The following is a 23,951-nucleotide window of genomic DNA, read 5'->3' on the forward strand; positions in this document are numbered from 1 at the left end:
TATAAAGTGTGTTTAAGGTGTGTGTAATTTGTGTGTGTATAAGGTGTGTGTATAAGGTGTGTGTGTATAAGGTGTGTGTGTAAGGTGTGTGTATAATGTGTGTGTATAAGGTGTGTGTATAAGGTGTGTGTATAAAATGTGTGTGTATTATGTGTGTATAAGGTGTGTGTATAAAGTGTGTGTGTATTATGTGTGTATAAGGTGTGTGTATAAAGTGTGTGTGTATTATGTGTGTGTATAAGTTGTGCGCATAAGGTGTGTGTGTATAAGGTGTGTGTATAATGTGTGTGTATAAGGTGTGTATAAGGTGTGTATAAGGTGTGTGTATAAGGAATGTGTATAAGGTGTGTGTGTATAAGGTGTGTGTATAAGGTGTGTGTGCATAAGGTGTGTGTATAAGGTGTGTGTATAAGGTGTGTGTGTATAATGTGTGTATAAGGTGTGTGAATTATCTGTGTAAAAGTTGTGTGTGTAAGGTTTGTGTATTATGTGTGTAAGGTGTGTGTGTGTAAGGTGTATTATGTGTGTGTGTATAAGGTGTGTGTGTAAGGTTTGTGTATTATGTGTGTGTAAGGTGTGTGTGTGTAAGGTGTATTATGTATGTGTATAAGGTGTGTGTGTAAGGTTTGTGTATTATGTGTGTCTAAAAGGTGTGTGTGTGTAAGGTGTGTATAAGGTGTGTGTATAAGGTGTGTGTGTATAAGGTGTGTCTTTAAGGTGTGTGTGTAAGGTGTGTGTATAATGTGTGTGTATAAGGTGTGTGTATAAGGTGTGTGTATAAAGTGTGTGTGTATTATGTGTGTATAAGGTGTGTGTATAAAGTGTGTGTGTATTATGTGTGTATAAGGTGTGTGTATAAAGTGTGTGTGTATTATGTGTGTGTATAAGTTGTGTGCATAAGGTGTGTGTGTATAAGGTGTGTGTATAAGGAATGTGTATAAGGTGTGTGTGTATAAGGTGTGTGTGTATAAGGTGTGTGTATAAGGTGTGTGTATAAGGTGAGTGTTTGTGTAAGGTGTGTGTGTATAATGTGTGTGTATAAGGTGTGTGTATAAGGTGTGTGTGTATAATGTGTGTTTATAAGGTGTGTATAAGGTGTGTGTATAAGGTGTGTATAAGGTGTGTGTATTATCTGTGTGTATAAGGTGTGTGCATAAGGTTTGTGTATTTTGTGTGTGTATAAGGTGTGTATATAAGGTGTGTGTGTGTAAGGTGTGTGTGTATAAGGTGTGTGTATAAGGTGTGTGTGTATAAGGTGTGTGTGTATAAGGTGTGTGTGTATAAGGTGTGTGTATAATGTGTGTATAAGGTGTGTATAAGTTGTGTGTATAAGGTGTGTGTAAGGTGTGTGTATAAGGTGTGTGTATAAGGTGTGTGTATTACGTGTGTCTAAGGTGTGTATAAGGTGTGTGTATGATGTGTGTGTGTGTATAAGGTGTGTGTGTATAAGGTATGTGTATAAGGTTTGTGTGTATAAGGTGTGTGTTTGTAAGGTGTGTTGTGTGTGTATAAGGTGTGTGTGTAAGGTTTGTGTATTATATGTGTGTAAGGTGTGTGTGTGTGTAAGGTGTGTGTGTAAGGTGTGTGTGTGTAAGGTGTGTGTGTAAGGTGTGTGTGTAAGGTGTGTGTGTATAAGCTGTGTGTGTGTAAGGTGTGTTATGTGTGTGTATAAGGTGTGTGTGTAAGTTTTGTGTATTATGTGTGTATAAGGTGTGTGTATAAGGTGTGTGTATAAGGTGTGTCTATAAGGTGTGTGTATAAGGTGTGTGTGTCTAAGTTGTGTGTGTATAAGGTGTGTATAAGGTGTGTGTATAAGGTGTGTGTCTAAGGTGTGTGTGTATAAGGTGTGTGTATTATGTGTGTGTATAAGGTGTGTGCATAAGGTTTGTGTATTATGTGTGTGTATAATGTGTGTGTATAAGGTGTGTGTGTATAAGGTGTGTGTGTATAAGGTGTGTGTATTATGTGTGTGTGTAAGGTGTGTGTGTATAAGGTGTGTGTGTATAAGGTGTGTGTATTATGTGTGTGTATAAGGTGTGTGTGTATAAGGTGTGTGTATAAGGTGTGTGTGTGTAAGGTGTGTGTGTATAAGGTGTGTGTGTATAAGGTGTGTTTGTATAAGGTGTGTGTATAAGGTGTGTGTATAAGGTGTGTGTGTGTATAAGGTGTGTGTACAAGGTGTGTGTAAGGTGTCTGTATAAGGTGTGTGTATAAGGTGTGTGTGTATAAGGTGTGTGTGTATAAGGTGTGTTAAAGGTGTGTGTATAAGGTGTGTGTATAAGGTGTGTGTGTATAAAATAGTGTATAATGTGTGTATAAGGTGTGTATAAGTTGTGTGTATAAGGTGTGTGTATAAGGTGTGTATAAAGTTTGTATAAAGTGTGTTTAAGGTGTGTGTATTATGTGTGTGTGTAAGGTGTGTGTGTATAAGGTGTGTGTGTAAAAGGTGTGTGTGTGTAAGGTGTGTGTGTGTATAAGGTGTGTGTGTATAAGGTGTGTGTATTTTGTGTGTGTATAAGGTGCGTGTGTGTAAGGTGAGTGTGTATAAGGTGTGTGTATTATGTGTGTGTATAAGGTGTGTGTAAGGTTTGTGTATTATGTGTGTGTATAAGCTGTTTGTAAGGTTTGTGTATTATGTGTGTGTAAGTTGTGTGTGTGTAAGGTGTTTTAAGTGTGTGTATAAGGTGTGTGTATAAGGAATGTGTATAAGGTGTGTGTGTATAAGGTGTGTGTATAAGGTGTGTGTGTATAATGTGTGTGTATAAGGTGTGTGTATAAGGTGTGTGTGTATAATGTGTGTGTATAAGGTGTGTATAAGGTGTGTGTATAAGGTGTGTGTGTATAATGTGTGTATAAGGTGTGTATAAGGTGTGTGCATAAGGTGTGTGTATAAGGTGTGTGTATAAGGTGTGTATAAGGTGTGTGTATAAGGTGTGTGTATAAGGTGTGTATAAGGTGTGTGTATAAGGTGTGTGTGTATAAGGTGTGTGTATAATGTGTGTGTATAATGTGTGTGTATAAGGTGTGTGTATAAGGTGTGTCTATAAGGTGTGTGTATAAGGTGTGTGTATAATATGTGTGTATAAGGTGTGTGTTTTATGTGTGTATAATGTGTGTGTGTGTGTGTGTAAAATGTGTGTGTATAAGGTATGTATAAGGTGTGTGTATTATGTGTGTATAAGGTGTGTGCATTAGGTTTGTGTATTTTGTGTTTGTGTAAAGTGTGTGTATTATGTGTGTGTATAAGGTGTGTGTGTGTAAGGTGTGTGTGTGTATAAGGTGTGTATAAGGTGTGTGTATAAGGTGTGTGTGTGTATAAGTTGTGTGCATAAGGTGTGTGTGTATAAGGTGTGTGTATAATGTGTGTGTATAAGGTGTGTGTATTATCTGTGTAAAAGGTGTGTGTGTAAGGTTTGTGTATTATGTGTGTGTAAGGTGTGTGTGTGTAAGGTGTATTATGTGTGTGTATAAGGTGTGTGTGTAAGGTTTGTGTATTATGTGTGTGTAAGGTGTGTGTGTATAAGGTGTGTGTGTATAAGGTGTGTGTATAATGTGTGTGTATAAGGTGTGTATAAGGTGTGTATAAGGTGTGTGTATAAGGAATGTGTATAAGGTGTGTGTGTATAAGGTGTGTGTATAAGGTGTGTGTGCATAAGGTGTGTGTATAAGGTGTGTGTATAAGGTGTGTGTGTATAATGTGTGTATAAGGTGTGTGAATTATCTGTGTAAAAGTTGTGTGTGTAAGGTTTGTGTATTATGTGTGTGTAAGGTGTGTGTGTGTAAGGTGTATTATGTGTGTGTGTATAAGGTGTGTGTGTAAGGTTTGTGTATTATGTGTGTGTAAGGTGTGTGTGTGTAAGGTGTATTATGTATGTGTATAAGGTGTGTGTGTAAGGTTTGTGTATTATGTGTGTCTAAAAGGTGTGTGTGTGTAAGGTGTGTATAAGGTGTGTGTATAAGGTGTGTGTGTATAAGGTGTGTCTTTAAGGTGTGTGTGTAAGGTGTGTGTATAATGTGTGTGTATAAGGTGTGTGTATAAGGTGTGTGTATAAAGTGTGTGTGTATTATGTGTGTATAAGGTGTGTGTATAAAGTGTGTGTGTATTATGTGTGTATAAGGTGTGTGTATAAAGTGTGTGTGTATTATGTGTGTGTATAAGTTGTGTGCATAAGGTGTGTGTGTATAAGGTGTGTGTATAAGGAATGTGTATAAGGTGTGTGTGTATAAGGTGTGTGTGTATAAGGTGTGTGTATAAGGTGTGTGTATAAGGTGAGTGTTTGTGTAAGGTGTGTGTGTATAATGTGTGTGTATAAGGTGTGTGTATAAGGTGTGTGTGTATAATGTGTGTTTATAAGGTGTGTATAAGGTGTGTGTATAAGGTGTGTATAAGGTGTGTGTATTATCTGTGTGTATAAGGTGTGTGCATAAGGTTTGTGTATTTTGTGTGTGTATAAGGTGTGTATATAAGGTGTGTGTGTGTAAGGTGTGTGTGTATAAGGTGTGTGTATAAGGTGTGTGTGTATAAGGTGTGTGTGTATAAGGTGTGTGTGTATAAGGTGTGTGTATAATGTGTGTATAAGGTGTGTATAAGTTGTGTGTATAAGGTGTGTGTAAGGTGTGTGTATAAGGTGTGTGTATAAGGTGTGTGTATTACGTGTGTCTAAGGTGTGTATAAGGTGTGTGTATGATGTGTGTGTGTGTATAAGGTGTGTGTGTATAAGGTATGTGTATAAGGTTTGTGTGTATAAGGTGTGTGTTTGTAAGGTGTGTTGTGTGTGTATAAGGTGTGTGTGTAAGGTTTGTGTATTATATGTGTGTAAGGTGTGTGTGTGTGTAAGGTGTGTGTGTAAGGTGTGTGTGTGTAAGGTGTGTGTGTAAGGTGTGTGTGTATAAGCTGTGTGTGTGTAAGGTGTGTTATGTGTGTGTATAAGGTGTGTGTGTAAGTTTTGTGTATTATGTGTGTATAAGGTGTGTGTATAAGGTGTGTGTATAAGGTGTGTCTATAAGGTGTGTGTATAAGGTGTGTGTGTCTAAGTTGTGTGTGTATAAGGTGTGTATAAGGTGTGTGTATAAGGTGTGTGTCTAAGGTGTGTGTGTATAAGGTGTGTGTATTATGTGTGTGTATAAGGTGTGTGCATAAGGTTTGTGTATTATGTGTGTGTATAATGTGTGTGTATAAGGTGTGTGTGTATAAGGTGTGTGTGTATAAGGTGTGTGTATTATGTGTGTGTGTAAGGTGTGTGTGTATAAGGTGTGTGTGTATAAGGTGTGTGTATTATGTGTGTGTATAAGGTGTGTGTGTATAAGGTGTGTGTATAAGGTGTGTGTGTGTAAGGTGTGTGTGTATAAGGTGTGTGTGTATAAGGTGTGTTTGTATAAGGTGTGTGTATAAGGTGTGTGTATAAGGTGTGTGTGTGTATAAGGTGTGTGTACAAGGTGTGTGTAAGGTGTCTGTATAAGGTGTGTGTATAAGGTGTGTGTGTATAAGGTGTGTGTGTATAAGGTGTGTTAAAGGTGTGTGTATAAGGTGTGTGTATAAGGTGTGTGTGTATAAAATAGTGTATAATGTGTGTATAAGGTGTGTATAAGTTGTGTGTATAAGGTGTGTGTATAAGGTGTGTATAAAGTTTGTATAAAGTGTGTTTAAGGTGTGTGTATTATGTGTGTGTGTAAGGTGTGTGTGTATAAGGTGTGTGTGTAAAAGGTGTGTGTGTGTAAGGTGTGTGTGTGTATAAGGTGTGTGTGTATAAGGTGTGTGTATTTTGTGTGTGTATAAGGTGCGTGTGTGTAAGGTGAGTGTGTATAAGGTGTGTGTATTATGTGTGTGTATAAGGTGTGTGTAAGGTTTGTGTATTATGTGTGTGTATAAGCTGTTTGTAAGGTTTGTGTATTATGTGTGTGTAAGTTGTGTGTGTGTAAGGTGTTTTAAGTGTGTGTATAAGGTGTGTGTATAAGGAATGTGTATAAGGTGTGTGTGTATAAGGTGTGTGTATAAGGTGTGTGTGTATAATGTGTGTGTATAAGGTGTGTGTATAAGGTGTGTGTGTATAATGTGTGTGTATAAGGTGTGTATAAGGTGTGTGTATAAGGTGTGTGTGTATAATGTGTGTATAAGGTGTGTATAAGGTGTGTGCATAAGGTGTGTGTATAAGGTGTGTGTATAAGGTGTGTATAAGGTGTGTGTATAAGGTGTGTGTATAAGGTGTGTATAAGGTGTGTGTATAAGGTGTGTGTGTATAAGGTGTGTGTATAATGTGTGTGTATAATGTGTGTGTATAAGGTGTGTGTATAAGGTGTGTCTATAAGGTGTGTGTATAAGGTGTGTGTATAATATGTGTGTATAAGGTGTGTGTTTTATGTGTGTATAATGTGTGTGTGTGTGTGTGTAAAATGTGTGTGTATAAGGTATGTATAAGGTGTGTGTATTATGTGTGTATAAGGTGTGTGCATTAGGTTTGTGTATTTTGTGTTTGTGTAAAGTGTGTGTATTATGTGTGTGTATAAGGTGTGTGTGTGTAAGGTGTGTGTGTGTATAAGGTGTGTATAAGGTGTGTGTATAAGGTGTGTGTGTGTATAAGTTGTGTGCATAAGGTGTGTGTGTATAAGGTGTGTGTATAATGTGTGTGTATAAGGTGTGTGTATTATCTGTGTAAAAGGTGTGTGTGTAAGGTTTGTGTATTATGTGTGTGTAAGGTGTGTGTGTGTAAGGTGTATTATGTGTGTGTATAAGGTGTGTGTGTAAGGTTTGTGTATTATGTGTGTGTAAGGTGTGTGTGTGTATAAGGTGTGTGTGTTTAAGGTGTGTTATGTGTGTGTATAAGGTGTGTGTGTAAGGTTTGTGTATTATGTGTGTCTATAAGGTGTGTGTATTATCTGTGTAAAAGGTGTGTGTGTATAAGGTGTGTATAAGGTGTGTGTATTATGTGTGTGTATAAGGTGTGTGTATAAGGTGTGTGTGTGTAAGGTGTGTGTGTGTATAAGGTGTGTGTATTATGTGAGTGTATAAGGTGTGTGTATAAGGTGTGTGTATAAGGTATGTGTGTGTAAGGTGTGTGTGTATAAGGTGTGTATAAGGTGTATATAAAGTGTGTTTAAGGTGTGTGTATTATGTGTGTGTATAAGGTGTGTGTGTATAAGGTGTGTGTATAAGGTGTGTGTGTATAAGGTGTGTGTATAAGGTGTGTGTGTATAAGGTGTGTGTGTAAGGTGTGTGTGTAAGGTGTGTGTATTATGTGTGTGTATAAGGTGTGTGCATAAGGTTTGTGTATTTTGTGTGTGTATAAGGTGTGTATATAAGGTGTGTGTGTGTAAGGTGTGTGTGTAAGGTGTAAGTATCATGTGTGTGTATAAGGTGTGTGTATATAAGGTGTGTGTGTGTAAGGTGTGTGTGTAAGGTGTAAGTATCATGTGTGTGTATTATGTGTCTGTATAAGGTGTGTATATAAGGTGTGTGTGTGTAAGGTGTGTGTGTATAAGGTGTGTGTGTATAAGGTGTGTGTATAAGGTGTGTGTGTATAAGGTGTGTGTGTATAAGGTGTGTGTGTATAAGGTGTGTGTATAATGTGTGTATAAGGAATGTGTATAAGGTGTGTGTGTATAAGGTGTGTGTATAAGGTGTGTGTATAAGGTGTGTGTATAAGGTATGTATAAGGTGTATATATATAAGGTGTATATAAGGTGTGTATATATATTTTTTTTGTGTATAAAAAAAAAAAAATAAATAAATAAAAAAAATAAAAAAAAAACATTCTTACAAAGTTTATCTCATCTTAAACACTACACACTTAAATCTTCACAATGTCACTTACCGTTAGCAATTGGAATATCCAAGGCCTGAGCTCCTCTGCCTTCGGATTAAAAAGCTTACACACTGACTTCCACACACACATTAAAAACCTTGACATCATCATCCTACAGGAAACATGGTGCAAGGCCGACACGGTCACTCACTGTCCCCGTGACTACAGAGAAATTATACTACCCTCCCAAAAACTTAGCACAGTGCGCCAAGGCAGAGATTCAGGAGGTCTGATAATCTGGTACAAATCACACCTACACACGCTAATAAACACCATGAAAATTGGAAAATTCCACATTTGGCTGAAAATAAACAAAACTATACTATCATCACAGAAGGATCTGTTTCTCTGTGCCATTTATATCCCTCCGTCAGAGTCTCCATACTACTCTGAAGACATGTTCTCAGAGCTGGAGAGAGAGACCTGCCATTTCCAAGCCCAGGGAAACGTGCTCGTCTGTGGAGACCTGAACGCCAGAACAGGAACCCAACCTGATATTATAAATGAACAGGGAAACAGATTCATCAATAACAACCAAATTCATAATACCAATTCCACCCTAAACCACAGAAACAATTATGATCATGTTACTAACAAAAATGGTAAAGACCTCCTGCAGCTCTGTCGAACTTTAAGTCTGTACATCGTCAACGGTAGAACTCGAGGGGACTCATTAGGAAGGTACACGTTCTGCTCACCTCTTGGTAATAGTACAGTAGATTATGCAATAACAGATTTAGACCCTTTCTCTCTCAGTGCATTTACTGTTAAACCTCTAACCCCTCTGTCTGATCACAGCCAAATTACTGTGTTCATCAAAAAGACAGAAACTAACCCCACCACACACACACGGCCCAGTAAGCTGTACAACATCCCCAGATCTTACAGATGGGCCGAGAACAGCGCAGAAGAGTTCCAGAAAGCAATTAGCAGCACAGAAATCCAAATTAGCTTAGACAACTTTCTGGACACTGCGTACATTCACAGTAAAGAAGGAGTAAATCAGGCAGTTAAAAATATTAATCAGATCTTTAAAAATACAGCAAATAAAGCTCAATTAAAAATTAAATCTAAATCAAAACCTAAATCTACAAAAGATGACAGCTGGTTCGACAAAGACTGTCAAATGTTAAGAACAGAACTCCGTAAAATATCAAACCAAAAACACAGAGACCCAAACAACAGTAACACACGACTTCTTTACTGTGAAACCCTCAAACAATATAAACGTACACTCAGAACCAAAAAAGCTCAGTACACCCAAAAACAACTAACAATTATTGAACAATCAATCAACACACATCAATTCTGGGACAATTGGAACAAATTAAAACATAGAGAACAGGAAGAATTGGCCATTCAGGATGGGGATATCTGGACAACCCATTTCCAATCACTCTTTAAAAATATAGAATTAGATTCAAATCCTGAACAAATTCAAATTATTAGTAAGTTAGAGGAACTGGAACGGGCTGTTAAAAACCACCAGAATCCTCTAGACTCTCTCATTACTGAGCAGGAACTTAAAGACAACATTAAAAAACTAAAAACAAAGAAATCATCAGGACCTGACAGGATCCTGAATGAAATGATCAAACACGGCAGCTCCAAATTTCACCTGGCGATGTTAAAAGTCTTTAACCTGGTTCTGAGTGTCGGTTCCTTCCCTGAAATCTGGAATCAAGGTCTCATAACACCCATCTACAAAAGTGGAGATAAATTCGACCCTAATAATTACCGGGGCATCTGTGTGAGCAGTAACCTGGGGAAGTTATTCTGTAGTATAATTAACTCACGATTATTACACTTCCTTACCGAACACAACGTCCTGAGTAAAAGTCAGATTGGTTTCCTACCAAATTACCGCACTACCGATCATATTTACACCCTACACACCCTGATCGAAAAATATGTAGTTCAAAATAACTCTAAAATATTTGCATGTTTTATTGATTTTAAAAAAGCTTTTGATTCCATTTGGCACGAAGGATTGTTTTATAAAATGTTAGAGAGTGGTGTAGGGGGTAAAACATACGATCTTATTAAATCCATGTACACAGAAAACCAGTGTGGAATAAGAATCGGCAGTAAGAGAACACATCTCTTCTCTCAGGAGCGTGGAGTGAGACAGGGCTGCTGTTTAAGTCCAACTCTATTTAACATCTATATTAATGAATTGGCCTCCATGTTAGAGCACTCAGCCACGCCCGGTCTCACTCTACACGACTCAGAGATTAAACTCCTGCTATATGCAGATGATCTGGTCCTGCTGTCCCCCAGCGCCCAGGGTCTCCAGCACAAACTGGACCTGCTGCAGCAGTACTGTCAGACCTGGGCCCTGACAGTCAACCTCAAAAAGACCAAAATTATGACCTTCCAGAAAAGAGCCAGATCTCAGGGAACCAAACACACATATAAATTAGGACAGCATGAAATTGAGCACACTAAAGATTATACTTACCTCGGACTGAACATCAGTTCCACAGGAAACTTTAACCCGGCAGTAAATGAACTGAGACAAAAAGCTCGCAGTGCCTTCTACGCCATAAAACGTCAAACATTCGTGGAAATTCCAGTTCGAATCTGGCTTAAAATTTTTGAATCAATAATTGAACCGATTGCTCTATATGGCAGTGAAGTTTGGGGTTCGCTTACACACCATCAATTCCATAATTGGGACAAACATCCATTAGAGACCCTGCACACAGAGTTCTGTAAAAGCATCCTAAAGGTGCACAGACACACCACGAACAATGCGTGCAGGGCAGAATTAGGCCGATTTCCTCTAATTATCAACATACAGAGAAGAGCAATCAACTTCTGGAAACATCTAAATGAGAGCGACCCCCAAACTTATCATTATAAAGCCCTGAAACACCAAGAGCTGAGCAAACATACCAGTCCCCTCATCCAACTGGTCCTGAGTCACTGCACCCATACACCACTAACACACACAGACACCCTAATAACACACACAAACACATTACTAACACACGCCGCCACACCACTAACACACACTAACACAATAAAGACTCAGGAACAGAAGAAATCTGCAAACCCAATTAAAATAAACCAAATTACACAAAAACTCAGAACTAAATATCTGAATTATTGGGAAACTGAAACTAAAACTCAAAGTAAAATGCAGTGCTATTTGACCCTAAACAGACACTACAGTGCAGCAGATTATCTGAGCACAGTATCCGACCCTAAATTAAGAAACACCCTGACGAGGTACAGACTGAGCGCACACGACCTGGCCGTAAAGACGGGGCGACACACCCGGTCCTGGCTGCCCCGGGAGGAGAGGTCGTGTCAGCACTGCACTCTCAGTACAGTAGAGACGGAGCTGCACTTCCTCACCCGGTGTACCAAGTACCACCACATCCGCTCCCAATTCTTCCCTAAATTTAATAACATCATCCCCAACTTCACCTCCCTCCCAGACCCCGACAAACTGCCCCATCTACTGGGGGAGCACAGAGAGAGCTGCACACTAGCAGCACTCTATACACACACCTGCCACCAGGTGAGGGACAGTGGGTGACCATGTCCCATACACACACACACACACACACACACGCACACACACACGCACAAACTGATTGTTTTACTACCTCATTATTGTAAATATTATACTTTTTATTGTTATTATTTTGCACTGTTTTTATTAATATTTTATTCTATTCTATATTTTTTGCACATGTAACTGTTCTGTATATTTTTGTTCTTTCTTATTTTTATTGTTTATATTTCCCTGTAACTTGCTTTGGCAATACGAATGTCCTTATTTGTCATGCCAATAAAGCTTCGTTTGAGTTGAGTTGAGTATAAGGTGTGTGTATTAGGTGTGTGTGTATAATGTGTGTGTATAAGGTGTGTATAAGGTGTGTGTATAAGGTGTGTGTGTATTATGTGAGTGTATAAGGTGTGTGTATAAGGTGTGTGTGTATAAGGTGTGTGTATAATGTGTGTGTATAATGTGTGTATAAGGTGTGTGTATAAGGTGTGTCTATAAGGTGTGTGTATAAGGTGTGTGTATAATATGTGTGTATAAGGTGTGTGTATTATGTGTGTATAATGTGTGTATAATGTGTGTGTGTGTGTGTGTAAAATGTGTGTGTATAAGGTGTGTATAAGGTGTGTGTATTATGTGTGTATAAGGTGTGTGCATTAGGTTTGTGTATTTTGTGTTTGTGTAAAGTGTGTGTATTATGTGTGTGTATAAGGTGTGTGTGTGTAAGGTGTGTGTGTGTATAAGGTGTGTATAAGGTGTGTGTATAAGGTGTGTGTGTGTATAAGTTGTGTGCATAAGGTGTGTGTGTATAAGGTGTGTATAAGGTGTGTGTATTATGTGTGTGTATAAGGTGTGTGTGTGTAAGGTGTGTGTGTATAAGGTGTGTGTATTATGTGTGTATAAGGTGTGTGTATAAGGTGTGTGTATAAGGTGTGTGTGTATAAAGTGTGTGTATAATGTGTGTATAAGGTGTGTATAAGTTGTGTGTATAAGGTGTGTGTATAAGGTGTGTATAAAGTGTGTATAAAGTGTGTTTAAGGTGTGTGTATTATGTGTGTGTATAAGGTGTGTGTGTGTAAGGTGTGTGTGTATAAGGTGTGTGTGTATAAGGTGTGTGTGTAAAAGGTGTGGGTGTGTAAGGTGTGTGTGTATAAGGTGTGTGTGTATAAGGTGTGTGTATTTTGTGTGTGTATAAGGTGCGTGTGTGTAAGGTGAGTGTGTATAAGGTGTGTGTATTATGTGTGTGTATAAGGTGTGTGTAAGGTTTGTGTATTATGTGTGTGTATAAGCTGTTTGTAAGGTTTGTGTATTATGTGTGTGTAAGGTGTGTGTGTGTAAGGTGTATTAAGTGTGTGTATAAGGTGTGTGTATAAGGAATGTGTATAAGGTGTGTGTGTATAAGGTGTGTGTGTATAAGGTGTGTGTATAAGGTGTGTGTATAAGGTGTGTGTGTATAATGTGTGTGTATAAGGTGTGTGTATAAGGTGTGTTTGTATAATGTGTGTGTATAAGGTGTGTATAAGGTGTGTGTATAAGGTGTGTGTGTATAATGTGTGTATAAGGTGTGTATAAGGTGTGTGCATAAGGTGTGTGTATAAGGTGTGTGTATAAGGTGTGTATAAGGTGTGTGTATAAGGTGTGTGTATAAGGTGTGTATAAGGTGTGTGTATAAGGTGTGTGTGTATAAGGTGTGTGTATAATGTGTGTGTATAATGTGTGTGTATAAGGTGTGTGTATAAGGTGTGTGTATAAGGTGTGTGTATAATATGTGTGTATAAGGTGTGTGTATTATGTGTGTATAATGTGTGTGTGTGTGTGTGTAAAATGTGTGTGTATAAGGTGTGTATAAGGTGTGTGTATTATGTGTGTATAAGGTGTGTGCATTAGGTTTGTGTATTTTGTGTTTGTGTAAAGTGTGTGTATTATGTGTGTGTATAAGGTGTGTGTGTGTAAGGTGTGTGTGTAAGGTGTAAGTATCATGTGTGTGTATAAGGTGTGTGTATAAGGTGTGTGTATTATGTGTGTGTATAAGGTGTGTATATAAGGTGTGTGTGTGTAAGGTGTGTGTGTATAAGGTGTGTGTGTATAAGGTGTGTGTGTATAAGGTGTGTGTATAATGTGTGTATAAGGAATGTGTATAAGGTGTGTGTGTATAAGGTGTGTGTAAAGGTGTGTGTATAAGGTGTGTGTGTATAAGGTGTGTATAAGGTGTGTGTATAAGGTGTGTGTGTGTATAAGTTGTGTGCATAAGGTGTGTGTGTATAAGGTGTGTGTATAATGTGTGTGTATAAGGTGTGTGTATTATCTGTGTAAAAGGTGTGTGTGTAAGGTTTGTGTATTATGTGTGTGTAAGGTGTGTGTGTGTAAGGTGTATTATGTGTGTGTATAAGGTGTGTGTGTAAGGTTTGTGTATTATGTGTGTGTAAGGTGTGTGTGTGTGTAAGGTGTGTGTGTTTAAGGTGTGTTATGTGTGTGTATAAGGTGTGTGTGTAAGGTTTGTGTATTATGTGTGTCTATAAGGTGTGTGTATTATCTGTGTAAAAGGTGTGTGTGTGTAAGGTGTGTGTGTATAAGGTGTGTATAAGGTGTGTGTATTTTGTGTGTGTATAAGGTGTGTGTATAAGGTGTGTGTGTGTAAGGTGTGTGTGTGTAAGGTGTGTGTATTATGTGAGTGTATAAGGTGTGTGTATAAGGTGTGTGTATAAGGTGTGTGTGTGTAAGGCGTGTGTGTATAAGGTGTGTATAAGGTGTATATAAAGTGTGTTTAAGGTGTGTGTATTATGTGTGCATAAGGTGTGTGTATAAGGTGTGTGTGTATAAGGTGTGTGTATAAGGTGTGTGTGTATAAGGTGTGTGTATAAGGTGTGTGTGTATAAGGTGTGTGTGTAAGGTGTGTGTGTAAGGTGTGTGTATCATGTGTGTGTATAAGGTGTGTGCATAAGGTTTGTGTATTTTGTGTGTGTATAAGGTGTGTATATAAGGTGTGTGTGTGTAAGGTGTGTGTGTAAGGTGTAAGTATCATGTGTGTGTATAAGGTGTGTGTATAAGGTGTGTGTATTATGTGTGTGTATAAGGTGTGTATATAAGGTGTGTGTGTGTAAGGTGTGTGTGTATAAGGTGTGTGTGTATAAGGTGTGTGTGTATAAGGTGTGTGTGTATAAGGTGTGTGTATAATGTGTGTATAAGGAATGTGTATAAGGTGTGTGTGTATAAGGTGTGTGTAAAGGTGTGTGTATAAGGTGTGTGTGTATAAGGTGTGTGTATAAGGTGTGTGCATAAGGTGTGTGTGTATAATGTGTGTGTATAAGGTGTGTATAAGGTGTGTGTATAAGGTGTGTGTGCATAAGGTGTGTGTATAAGGTGTGTGTATAAGGTGTGTATAAGGTGTGTAAATAAGGTGTGTATAAGGTGTGTGTATAAGGTGTGTGTATAAGGTGTGTGTGTATAAGGTGTGTGTATAATGTGTGTGTATAATGTGTGTGTATAAGGTGTGTGTATAAGGTGTGTCTATAAGGTGTGTGTATAAGGTGTGTGTATAATATGTGTGTATAAGGTGTGTGTATTATGTGTGTATAATGTGTGTGTGTGTGTAAAATGTGTGTGTAAAATGTGTGTGTATAAGGTGTGTATAAGGTGTGTGTATTATGTGTGTATAAGGTGTGTGCATTAGGTTTGTGTATTTTGTGTTTGTGTAAAGTGTGTGTATTATGTGTGTGTATAAGGTGTGTGTGTGTAAGGTGTGTGTGTGTATAAGGTGTGTTTAAGGTGTGTGTATAAGGTGTGTGTGTGTGTATAAGTTGTGTGCATAAGGTGTGTGTGTATAAGGTGTGTATAAGGTGTGTGTATTATGTGTGTGTATAAGGTGTGTGTATAAGGTGTGTGTATAAGGTGTGTGTGTGTAAGGTGTGTGTGTATAAGGTGTGTGTATTATGTGAGTGTATAAGGTGTGTGTATAAGGTGTGTGTATAAGGTGTGTGTGTGTAAGGTGTGTGTGTATAAGGTGTGTATAAGGTGTATATAAAGTGTGTTTAAGGTGTGTGTATTATGTGTGTGTATAAGGTGTGTGTATAAGGTGTGTGTGTATAAGGTGTGTGTGTAAGGTGTGTGTATAATGTGTGTGTATAAGGTGTGTGTATAAGGTGTGTGTATAAAATGTGTGTGTATTATGTGTGTATAAGGTGTGTGTATAAAGTGTGTGTGTATTATGTGTGTATAAGGTGTGTGTATAAGTTGTGTGCATAAGGTGTGTGTGTGTAAGGTGTGTGTATTATGTGAGTGTATAAGGTGTGTGTATAAGGTGTGTGTATAAGGTGTGTGTGTGTGTAAGGTGTGTGTGTATAAGGTGTGTGTATTATGTGAGTGTATAAGGTGTGTGTATAAGGTGTGTGTGTGTAAGGTGTGTGTGTATAAGGTGTATATAAAGTGTGTTTAAGGTGTGTGTATTATGTGTGTGTATAAGTTGTGTGCATAAGGTGTGTGTATAATGTGTGTGTGTAAGGTGTGTATAAGGTGTGTGTATAAGGAATGTGTATAAGGTGTGTGTATAAGGTGTGTGTAAAAGGTGTGTGTGTATAATGTGTGTGTATAAGGTGTGTGTATAAGGTGTGTGTGTATAATGTGTGTGTATAAGGTGTGTGCATAAGGTTTGTGTATTTTGTGTGTGTGTAAGGTGTGTGTATTATGTGTGTGTATAAGGTGTGTGTATAAGGTGTGTGTGTGTAAGGTGTGTGTGTATAAGGTGTGTATAAGTTGTGTGTATTATGTGTGTGTATAAGGTGTGTATAAGGTGTGTGTGTATAAGGTGTGTATAATGTGTGTGTGTAAGGTGTGTGTGTGTAAGGTGTGTATAAGGTGTGTGTATTATGTTTGTGTATAAGGTGTGTATAAGGTGTGTGTGTATAAGGTGTGTATAATGTGTGTGTATAAGGTGTGTGTGTATAAGGTGTGTATAAGGTGTGTGTATTATGTGTGTGTATAAGGTGTGTGCATAAGGTTTGGGTATTATATGTGTGTATAAGCTGTGTGTATAAGGTGTGTGTGTGTAAGGTGTGTGTGTATAAGGTGTGTATAAGGTGTGTGTATTATGTGTGTGTATAAGGTGTGTGCATAAGGTTTGTGTATTTTGTGTGTGTATAAGGTGTGTATATAAGGTGTGTGTGTGTAAGGTGTGTGTGTATAAGGTGTGTGTGTATAAGGTGTGTGTGTATAAGGTGTGTGTATAATGTGTGTATAAGGTGTGTATAAGTTGTGTGTATAAGGTGTGTGTAAGGTGTGTGTATAAGGTGTGTGTATAAGGTGTGTGTATTATGTGTGTCTAAGGTGTGTATAAGGTGTGTGTATGATGTGTGTGTACAAGGTGTGTATAAGGTGTGTATAAGGTGTGTGTATAAGGTGTGTGTGTATAAGGTATGTGTATAAGGTGTGTGTGTATAAGGTGTGTGTTTGTAAGGTGTGTTATGTGTGTGTATAAGGTGTGTGTGTATAAGGTATGTGTATAAGGTGTGTGTGTATAAGGTGTGTGTTTGTAAGGTGTGTTATGTGTGTGTATAAGGTGTGTGTGTAAGGTTTGTGTATTATGTGTGTGTAAGGTGTGTGTTTGTAAGGTGTGTGTGTAAGGTGTGTGTGTGTGTAAGGTGTGTGTGTAAGGTGTGTGTGTAAGGTGTGTGTGTATAAGCTGTGTGTGTGTAAGGTGTGTTATGTGTGTGTATAAGGTGTGTGTGTAAGTTTTGTGTATTATGTGTGTGTATAAGGTGTGTGTGTATAAGGTGTGTGTATAAGGTGTGTGTATAAGGTGTGTCTATAAGGTGTGTGTATAAGGTGTGTGTGTCTAAGGTGTGTGTGTATAAGGTGTGTATAAGGTGTGTGTATAAGGTGTGTGTGTATAAGGTGTGTGTGTATAAGGTGTGTATAAGGTGTGTGTATTATGTGTGTGTATAAGGTGTGTGCATAAGGTTTGTGTATTTTGTGTGTGTGTAAGGTGTGTGTATTATGTGTGTGTATAAGGTGTGTGTATAAGGTGTGTGTGTGTGTAAGGTGTGTGTGTATAAGGTGTGTGTGTATAAGGTGTGTGTATTATGTGTGTGTATAAGGTGTGTGTGTGTAAGGTGTGTGTGTATAAGGTGTGTGTGTATAAGGTGTGTTTGTATAAGGTGTGTGTATAAGTTGTGTGTATAAGGTGTGTGTGTGTATAAGGTGTGTGTACAAGGTGTGTGTAAGGTGTGTGTATAAGGTGTGTGTATAAGGTGTGTGTGTATAAGGTGTGTGTGTGTAAGGTGTGTGTATAAGGTGTGTGTATAAGGTGTGTGTGTATAAAGTGTGTGTATAATGTGTGTATAAGGTGTGTATAAGTTGTGTGTATAATGTGTGTGTATAAGGTGTGTATAAGGTGTGTGTATAAGGAATGTGTATAAGGTGTGTGTATAAGGTGTGTGTGTATAAGGTGTGTGTATAAGGTGTGTGTATAAGGTGTGTGCATAAGGTGTGTGTGTATAATGTGTGTGTATAAGGTGTGTATAAGGTGTGTGTATAAGGTGTGTGCATAAAGTGTGTGTGTATAAGGTGTGTGTTTAAGGTGTGTATAAGGTGTGTGTATAAGGTGTGTGTATAAGGTGTGTGTGTATAAAGTGTGTGTATAAGGTAAGTGTATAATGTGTGTGTATAAGGTGTGTGTATGTGGTGTGTCTATAAGGTGTGTGTATAAGGTGTGTGTATAATGTGTGTGTATAAGGTGTGTGTATAAGGTGTGTGTATTATGAGTGTATAATGTGTGTGTGTGTAAAGTGTGTGTGTATAAGGTGTGTATAAGGTGTGTATAAGGTGTGTATAAGGTGTGTGTATTATGTGTGTATAAGGTGTGTGTGTGTGTAAAATGTGTGTGTATAAGGTGTGTGTATTATGTGTGTATAAGGTGTGTGCATTAGGTTTGTGTATTTTGTGTTTGTGTAAAGTGTGTGTATTATGTGTGTGTATAAGGTGTGTGTGTGTAAGGTGTGTGTGTGTATAAGGTGTGTGTATAAGTTGTGTGTGTGTATAAGTTGTGTGCATAAGGTGTGTGTGTATAAGGTGTGTGTATAATGTGTGTGTATAAGGTGTGTGTATTATCTGTGTAAAAGGTGTGTGTGTAAGGTGTGTGTATCATGTGTGTGTATAAGGTGTGTGTATATATGAGAGGCCGTGTAGGCCATAATTCTAAGTTGAATTCTCTCACACACACCATCATACTCTCACACACACACCATCATACTCTCACACACACACCATCATACTCTCTCACACACACCATCATACTCTCACACACACACCATCATACTCTCACACACACACCATCATACTCTCACACACACACCATCATACTCTCACACACACACACCATCATACTCTCACACACACACCATCATACTCTCTCACACACACCATCATACTCTCACACACACACCATCATACTCTCTCACACACACCATCATACCCTCACACACACACCATCATACTCTTATACATGGTTTACTATACTCTTTCACATATACTACTATACCCTCTTACAACTATAATCACACTTTCTTTTATTTACTATTATACTCTCATACACACAGCACTATTCTCTCTTGCACATATAACTATAGCTATGTAAAACAAAGATCTACTGTATGTGTAAGAGAATATTATTATATGTAAGCGTAATAAATAGTGTATGTGAATGCAAGTAATCATGTTTATGGAACAGAATGATAGTGAATGTAAGACAGAATGATAGTGCATGTGAATAAGAATAGTTGTATGTGTGAGAGAGTTTGATGGTGTGTGTGTGAGAGTATGATAGTGTGTGTGAGAGAGTTTGATTGATACGGAAACGAGTTTGATTGAAACGGAAGTAATATTAAATTCTCAGTACCTGATTGGTGGAAGACGCGGGATTTCACAGACATGTCCCGCCTTCCTCATTATTACTGATAGGAGAGGATAGTGGACCGAGAGAGAATCAATGGAGCATCGGCCTGTTAACATTTTAAACTTTTCCACCGCTGCCACATCCATGTCAGAAATGTGGATTTAAACCCGACAGCCCGACAGGAGTCTAAACGCAGCCGCGGAGGAAGAGATGCGGTGAAGCTTTATATCCGAACCATCAGCCAGGTGCTGACCTCCATATCAGCCTCAACCTCAGAGAACAGAGGCTCCAGAGTCAGGGGACAGGTGAGTTCACTAAACATGATTAAACTCATTTAGCTTCTGATAGATTCAGGTTTAGATTGGGATATTTTATAAATATTCGTCTTTGTAAGGGACCGTCTGCAAATTACACGTTTTAAACGTTCTAGTAATGCCAAACTAAGTAAGTGAGTTCTCATAAAGCACATTTATAAGAAACTTTGTTTTGGAAGCTTTCTTAAAGAACAATAAATAAAATTACTTTATCGTTTTAATGGCTATAGTTGCTCCACATTAATGTGTCACTACATTCGAGTCGAATTACATGGAACTTTTGGACTCTTCCCTATGTAGGTCTTAATAAGTAAAATAAAATATAGATTCATTTTTTATACACAATCATAAACAAGCTGCTGCACATGGAAAGCTACAGACTTACAGTCTAACATTTCAAAATCTGTCTCAGTGCTCATTCTAACTTAGTCACTTGTACTATTAAAGTTTGTTATCTTTCTTTTATTACAGAAAATGTAATTCATTATAGATTGAGACCAAGCTCTCTTGAGTAACTGTTCTCTAAATATTTGATTGTATTGGGTGAATTGCTATAGACTGGTTTTGAAACTAAATTCAATTTTTGTGATTTCAGTATTGAACTTTTGATGGCATGAGGAAACAAACTGGTTTCACCAAAGTTGCACGAGGGCCAGAAACTAAATGGCTTCATGATTGACAATACATTTACATCAAAGGCAGTGTACATTAGACAATGACACATTTACGGTAAGTTATTTAAAAATAATGTAAGCAGTATGTTTATATTGCATATTATTAATAATAATAAGTCATTTGTAGCATTTAGATTTCATGGTTTGGCAATAGGCTAACCCCCAACATTTTCTAAATGCATTGTGTGTGTTTGTTTTGTTTGTTTTTAGTTTGTCACCACAGATTTAGAGGACAGTGGTGTGGAGGTTGACACGACAACAGCATCTAGTGACCACAGAAGTACCACACCAGTCATTGTATGACTACAAGGACTAAGGATACCTTAATCCACCTGAGTGACAGATTATTTGCTGTTGAGACTGTTCTGAAATATTTGGTTTCTGCATGCAACAATAAATAAGAAACATTTGTTTGCTTGGGACAAGATCTTTGTTAACCAGTATAATAGTGATTTCCTGACCTGTCCATAACTTGATAATAAATATCTAAATATTATATGGGGTGTCCTCGTTTTTTTTTGTTTTTTTTTGTTTTTTTTAACATTACTGCATTGTTTCATTTATCAGAAATACATTATGACGTTTTAATTACTATCACAAATAACTCTAATAACCATAACTAATTTGGAATTTGAACATTGTAAATTCTTTGGCCAGTTGCACACCCGTGATGGAAGGCATGTCCATTTGGGTCCAGCACCTGCAGCGCATGCCAGCGCTGTTTTCTGATGTTGCAAGACTGTTGTCCTCCTAGCACGTACCTTTCATCTGCATTTGGGGTGATTTGAAGAATCTTATTAACAATGTCAGCCAAAGTCGCAGACATTGCTGTATGCTCTCTCTCTCACACACACACACACGTCAGTTAACCAATTTGAAGTTGCTATTTGTGCCTGTATAATTTCCTCCTGATGATTCCAAAGCATACAGCTATTCTTTAGCAACGAATTTCAAGAGACAAACCGAAGGTAATTTGTTTATGTAGGATGACCAGTTCTGATTGTTGGAGGTAATCTTGGAGAAAATATATCCCTATGTCTAATTTCTACTGATCTTGAGTTTTCCTATAAATTTTTTAGGGAACAAAAACATGCATAATGTGCCTCCAGTGTACCCAAACTTCATTGACTGTCACCTCCTTCTAACTGCGGGCTAATTAAAAGAAAGTAAAAAGTTGTCAGTGTTTATCCATTAAGCTCACAAAATAATATTTCCAGAATCATGCTGGTATGTCCCATGCTGTCAGTTTTCCTTTCAATGTTCTAAATGCATCTCATTGTGATGGACAAAAATAGTAAAACATGTCCTCCTCATTACCATTTATTTCCACAAACCAAAGTGACCTTGTAAAAAAGGTAGAAAGTAGAAATATCATGGCTAGTTCAACAAAGCTCAACAAAAGTGTAGTCATTGTTAAAAGGTCTGCTGCCAGATTTAAATGTTTTTTGTAGACCAATTTATGTGCAGGCTCTGTTCTTACAGCTGTAAGCCAATCTGACTTCCTGTCCTCCTTCCTGGCCTCCTTTTAACACCTTGATGGTGTGTGAGAGAGTATGATGGTGTGTGTGAGAGAGTATGATGGTGTGTGTGAGAGAGAGTATGATGGTGTGTGTAAGAGAGTATGATAGTGAGTGTGAGAGAGTATGATGGTGTGTGTGAGAGAGTATGATAGTGTGTGTGAGAGAGTATGATGGTGTGTGTGAGAGAGTATGATGGTGTGTGTGAGAGAGTATGATGGTGTGTGTGAGAGAGTATGATAGTGTGTGTGAGAGAGTATGATAGTGTGTGTGAGAGAGTATGATGGTGTGTGTGAGAGAGTATGATGGTGTGTGTGAGAGAGTATGATAGTGTGTGTGAGAGAGTATGATGGTGTGTGTGAGAGAATTCAACTTAGAATTATGGCCTACACGGCCTCTCATATGTATAAGGTGTGTGTATTATGTGTGTGTATAAGGTGTGTGCATAAGGTTTGTGTATTTTGTGTGTGTATAAGGTGTGTATATAAGGTGTGTGTGTGTAAGGTGTGTGTGTATAAGGTGTGTGTGTATAAGGTGTGTGTATAAGGTGTGTGTGTATAAGGTGTGTGTGTATAAGGTGTGTGTATAATGTGTGTATAAGGAATGTGTATAAGGTGTGTGTGTATAAGGTGTGTGTATAAGGTGTGTGTGTATAATGTGTGTGTATAAGGTGTGTGTATAAGGTGTGTGTGTATAATGTGTGTGTATAAGGTGTGTATAAGGTGTGTTTATAAGGTGTGTGTGTATAATGTGTGTGTATAAGGTGTGTATAAGGTGTGTGCATAAGGTGTGTGTATAAGGTGTGTATAAGGTGTGTGTATAAGGTGTGTGTATAAGGTGTGTGTATAAGGTGTGTGTGTATAAGGTGTGTGTATAATGTGTGTGTATAATGTGTGTGTATAAGGTGTGTGTATAAGGTGTGTCTATAAGGTGTGTGTATAAGGTGTGTGTATAATATGTGTGTATAAGGTGTGTGTATTATGTGTGTATAATGTGTGTGTGTGTAAAATGTGTGTGTATAAGGTGTGTATAAGGTGTGTGCATTAGGTTTGTGTATTTTGTGTTTGTGTAAAGTGTGTGTATTATGTGTGTGTATAAGGTGTGTGTGTATAAGGTGTGTATAAGGTGTGTGTATAAGGTGTGTGTGTGTATAAGTTGTGTGCATAAGGTGTGTGTGTATAAGGTGTGTGTATAATGTGTGTGTATAAGGTGTGTGTATTATCTGTGTAAAAGGTGTGTGTGTGTAAGGTGTGTGTGTATAAGGTGTGTATAAGGTGTGTGTATTATGTGTGTGTATAAGGTGTGTGTATAAGGTGTGTGTGTGTAAGGTGTGTGTGTATAAGGTGTGTGTATTATGTGAGTGTATAAGGTGTGTGTATAAGGTGTGTGTATAAGGTGTGTGTGTATAAGGTGTGTGTATAAGGTGTGTGTATAAGGTGTGTCTATAAGGTGTGTGTATAAGGTGTGTGTGTATAAGGTGTGTGTATTATCTGTGTAAAAGGTGTGTGTGTGTAAGGTGTGTGTGTATAAGGTGTGTATAAGGTGTGTGTATAAGGTGTGTGTGTGTATAAGTTGTGTGCATAAGGTGTGTGTGTATAAGGTGTGTGTATAATGTGTGTGTATAAGGTGTGTGTATTATCTGTGTAAAAGGTGTGTGTGTGTGTAAGGTATGTATAAGGTGTGTGTATTATGTGTGTGTATAAGGTGTGTGTATAAGGTGTGTGTATAAGGTGTGTGTGTGTAAGGTGTGTGTGTATAAGGTGTGTGTATTATGTGAGTGTATAAGGTGTGTGTATAAGGTGTGTGTATAAGGTGTGTGTGTATAAGGTGTGTGTATAAGGTGTGTGTGTATAAGGTTTGTGTGTAAGGTGTGTGTATAATGTGTGTGTATAAGGTGTGTGTATAAGGTGTGTGTATAAAATGTGTGTGTATTATGTGTGTATAAGGTGTGTGTATAATGTGTGTGTATAAGGTGTGTGTATAAGGTGTGTGTATAAAATGTGTGTGTATTATGTGTGTATAAGGTGTGTGTATAAAGTGTGTGTGTATTATGTGTGTATAAGGTGTGTGTATAAAGTGTGTGTGTATTATGTGTGTGTATAAGTTGTGTGCATAAGGTGTGTGTGTATAAGGTGTGTGTATAATGTGTGTGTATAAGGTGTGTATAAGGTGTGTGTATAAGGAATGTGTATAAGGTGTGTGTGTATAATGTGTGTGTATAAGGTGTGTGTATAAGGTGTGTGTG

The 23,951-nt window shown here is 37.8% G+C and overlaps 1 long non-coding RNA gene and 1 pseudogene across 2 annotated transcripts; both read left to right on the plus strand.

Moving 5' to 3' along the window:
- LOC134327138 (zinc finger protein 135-like) overlaps positions 1-23,951 on the plus strand; it is a 254,757-nt pseudogene that overhangs the window by 217,471 nt on the left and 13,335 nt on the right.
- LOC134327141 (uncharacterized) lies at positions 19,186-20,685 on the plus strand. 2 transcript variants are annotated; one of them, XR_010014681.1, is made up of 3 exons: positions 19,186-19,506; positions 20,111-20,244; positions 20,400-20,685. It is a non-coding gene; the product is annotated as an uncharacterized LOC134327141 (long non-coding RNA). The 2 variants fall into 2 exon arrangements; XR_010014680.1 differs by lacking the exon at positions 19,186-19,506 and having other exon boundaries at positions 19,888-20,244.

The sequence above is a fragment of the Trichomycterus rosablanca genome, chromosome 14 (assembly GCF_030014385.1).
Source record: "Trichomycterus rosablanca isolate fTriRos1 chromosome 14, fTriRos1.hap1, whole genome shotgun sequence".
Classification (NCBI taxonomy): Eukaryota; Metazoa; Chordata; class Actinopteri; order Siluriformes; family Trichomycteridae; genus Trichomycterus; species Trichomycterus rosablanca.